Raw genomic sequence first — 4,621 nt, forward strand, 5'->3', positions numbered from 1 at the left:
AAAAAATCTTGTGAAGCAGAGAACAAGTAAAACTCTTAGAAAGCAATCACTGAATCTGTTTAACAGTTTAATATCTCTGGGATGGAGTCAGAAATCTTTAGCTTTGGTAATTCCTTAACTCTACATTACGATGTGTTTAAGTTGGGGTAAAACAACTAAATTATGGACTCAAACTCCTGTTTAATCCAGAAATAACTTTGGTTCCTGAAACTGTTTAGTTGATAAAGAAAATTCACTTGGCTGTCAATAACATCTAGATCACAACTGGGTATAAAGAACTTCTGTCTGAGTTTGGAGGACTCAGAAAAAGTGGATATTAAAAGAGAAGTCAATGAACTCATATGAGTTGTCACAAATAGAAACTGCACAGAAACTTTAGAGCTGTGACCTTACTCTTTTTTTTCAATGATCATTCCAGATGATCTTGTGTAATAAAGTCACAACGTTACAGTAGATTTCCACACATCATCCATGAGCTTTATTTAGTCAGCCTTGATTTCCTAACTCTCCATCCATTTTCACTTGACATTTTTTTTTCACTCATCCCACAACTTCCTTCACATCATCCACCCTTCCCACAGTCATGTTTGTTTTCACTTCTCCTTTTAAGGACCGATATCAACAACCAAAACAAGGTTCAGTCTCTGTATCTAACATTTCTGTTGATTGAAAAGTTCATTGTATATTATAATGTTTACATCACATAGTTTCATACAAAAAGGTTCACAATAACAAAGAAGCAGCTTGTGTGTGCGTGTGTTGTCGCTGCACCGTTCCCATGGTGCGCAATGAAAAGTGCTGTTTCAGTTTCCTTTGTGATCATCCTGCATGATTCACTTCTGATGGCAAAAACCACCACCTAAAAYGAATCAATGTGACCATAAGAATGTGAACATGTTTGTTTGTGAAACCACATCAGGCAGTTAGTTTGCGCCATAAACTGGGATTTCCAGCCCAATCATCGCCGGTCACAGCACTGCAGTAGCAGACGTGGTTTACAGATGTTAACCACGGATATGAATCCAGACTGGAACACGCTGGTGAGGGGGGTCTTGTAGATGGATTCTTGTTTTTAATTAAAGGCCTTGCAATCCTTGAAGAAATGCACGACTGCCTTAAATGGGACAGAATTCACTTTTTAGGTTGTAAATGCATTGTTTTACTTGGAGTCTCTAGGAGTGCAGAAAAGTTGAATTTAGTCTCTCCCAGAGCTGCATAGATACCTTTATATTCTGTTTGGGTCGTATTTTTCAAATCAACATTAGCTCAATTTTTGTAAATATAATACAAAGTTATAGCCATGTTTGTGTAGCTGAAGAGGCAATTACAACATTGCCTTTCTTTCATGGCAGTGGGCAATGTAACTCCTTTTTTATGAGACAAACTCAGCAAATTCAATTTTCATACAAGTCTGGATCATGTAGTGCACWATGAAGTTGACTTGTTTTAAAAAACACAACTATTTAATCTACTAACATCTCTTTATTCTCACTTTGCCTTTTTTTTTCTTTTGCCATCAGTCCCTCATATCCTCGAGAGAGATAAGGTCACAGTCTGAAGAAAGATCAGGTGATTAGAGGGCCAGACTCAACGTTTTTTCTCAGACTGATTAGTTCTAGATATCTTTAAATCTCACCACTTGAAATGTTTCATTGCAGCTGAGTAAGTAAAAAAGCTGCCTCGAAATCTGTAGCTAAATCAGCCGAAGGCAGTTTTTGTTGTGTGTTAAATCCTTCTGAGAAATTAAGAGTTGGATTGGATTTTTAATAATACTTTGCTGAGTAAGCAAGCAACCCAAAAAGTTATGTTTTTATGCTAAATATGCTTCGTGTTTGTGGCCGCTTTCACAGCCTGTGGAGAGAAACTAAAAACTCAAGAGGCTGTGACTACAATATCTGCAGCCACCTCTCTACCAGCTGCAGATCCCCACAGACATGAGTGAATCAAAYGCTGTGAGTTTGCACGTAGGCCAGTGGTAAAGTTCAGCAGGAAACTCCTAAATGTGTCATATTGTTCCAGTCATGCACAGTGTTTGTTCAAAACTTCGGGTTACAGGGCAGAAAGCACCATCCATTCTTCCAAGGAATGCTGGTTTCAATTAGGAATATGCTGTACATTAAGATTAAGCTTCAATGAGCTGAGCAGAGACTGTGCTGTTCTCAACGGCATGTGTGCCACCCATAACTAAAAGTGCCCCCCACCCCACATACACACACACACACATGGCCACCCCTCTGAAAACTTTGTAGAGGCACCCCTCTATGGGATAAATCTTGTGCCAGCAGGAATTGAATTTGAATTGGTCAGATTGAGCCTCATGCAAGAACCGTTCGTACGCACAGATTTGTTCTTAAGTTGTGTGTACGAGTGATTTAGGAGAATTTGTGACATTCACCAATGTTTTCGTGTTCTAAGATTTTTTTTCAGATACGAACAAAATTCACGAGTGGTCCAGACCTGTCGTATATTTTATGAACAGTCAGTCTGCTCTGTTATCCAGACGGATTTTCCTCCCTAATAACTTTATATTTCGTTAGTTTGAAGATATTTTGAGTTGAAAATAAATCACACTCCATAATTATGTTGACAATAAGTTATTCTGCTTGAATTAGAATTATAATTTTAAATGTAATAATTTAGAATAACAATATAAATTGTCCGTCCGGCCGGCTTATCCGCTATCAGGTGCGGGGGCAGCAGGAGAGAGACCCCCCGCTCTCCCCAGCGACACCTTCCAGCTCATCCTGGGGGACTCCGAAACGTTCCCAGACCAGAGGGGATATATAATCCCTTCAGTGAGTCCTGCGTTTTCTCCAAAGTGCCTGACTTATTTTGAAAACATTTTAAAATGCTTATTTCAAACCCGCATCTGAGACCACAGCGCAGCGCGCGCTGGGTGGGGGTGGTGGGGGGGTGTACGGTGCGCAGCGCTGTGTCTTCTGAATAAATGAAAATGATTTAACACAGTTGTTTATACTTTTAGCAGCTCTTTTTATTCCACAGCTGACCTGCTAAAAATGAGATTTTCTTTTCTGGATCTCTGACAGACGGACTTCAATCTCTGAACTCGTAAAGTTTTTCTTTTAAGTTTTCGCTGCCATTTTCATGAATGGACACTTCCTGATATCTGAGGCAGGAAACATAGCCTTATATGGTGTTTTTGGGGTGGTAATTATGCTAATCTCCTCTCRCRTGCACGAGCAGCTGGATACGAACAGGTGGAATTTACGCAGCTCATTTACACACTTTTCCTGAAGATAGAAGTGTTTGTTGAATCTGACGTGACATGTTCGTACGAACCCTTCATACGAACAAAAGTAAGAGAAATTTAGGATAAGAATACGAACATGTTCTTGCATGAGGCCCATTGAATCTGAATGTGCGTATTTTGAAATCAAATGCATTGGTTTGAAACTGAATTTTACTAAATTAAAACTAAATTTAATGGTTTGAAACTGAATTTAAAGTTTTGTATCTGAATTAATTTGCTTTGAAACTGTATTTTGGTCTATTAAAAATCAGTTTGACTACTTTCACTTTCAGTTCCAAAATTCAGATTTTTGTGTCACATCCTGGTCCTTGAGAAAGCCAGSCAGAGTAATCAAACACAGATCGACAGATTTACGTTTCACTTCGGTGAAGCTTCCTTTTAGTAATATAACAGACGATGCAATCCACTGTTTAAGTGACAAAAACAAAGTTATTTTATTGCAGTGATTAATTTTACTTATWTGTAGAAAATGTTACATTTACATCACATCATGGATCACATATTGATCAGATGCTGCTGCTGACTGATCAACACAATAACTGTCTGTTTTAGTCACTTTTACTGTGGATTGCATCAACTCTGTTACATACAGAAGGGAAATTTCACCAAAGTGAATGCAAATCTGTGGATCTGTGTTTGATTACTGTGGCTGGCTTTCTCAAGGACACAAAAATCTGAATTTTGGAGCTGAAAGTGAAAGTAGTCAAACTGAATTTTTAATAAACCAAAATACAGTTTCAAAGCATTTTTATTCAAATTCAAAACTTTAAATTCAGTTTCAAACCATTACTTCAGTCTCAGTTTAGTGAAATTTATTTCCAAACCAATGCATTCAGTTTCAAATGATGCACATTCAGATTCAATCTGARCAATTCAYATTCAGTTCCTGCTGGCACAAGAGTTATCCCATATCCCTGCTTGATATCCATTATTCTGAATGAGACTGCTCTCTGAGTTAAAATGCTGGTCAGGACAGAACAAATCAGTTAACTTCAAAATATAATAAACAAATCTAAGCCGGACTTAATTGAAAATCCTATTCACAGACTCAACAGCTTTGGTCCGTAAGCAAACAGGCRGTGAGTCCAAACTGTGAGTGTTTGGTTTTTCAGTGAGCTAAACAAACTGAGGAGGTAACTAAATTCTGCTTRTTCTAAAGTTTTTGCCAGCTTCCGGCTTCATTTGTTTCCTTTTCTACGAAGCAGATTTCACGTTGCCCTCATGTTATCTTTGTCCCTTCACCCCATTCTCCCCGTAGCAAGCAAACAGACAGATGATGCCATCACTGGAGGATTTGGTTATCTCATGGTGACACTGGGCTCTTGACCCCACCACTGGAGGAAGTTAGGG

The sequence above is a fragment of the Austrofundulus limnaeus genome, unplaced genomic scaffold, assembly GCF_001266775.1.
Source record: "Austrofundulus limnaeus strain Quisiro unplaced genomic scaffold, Austrofundulus_limnaeus-1.0 Scaffold146, whole genome shotgun sequence".
Lineage (NCBI taxonomy): Eukaryota > Metazoa > Chordata > Actinopteri > Cyprinodontiformes > Rivulidae > Austrofundulus > Austrofundulus limnaeus.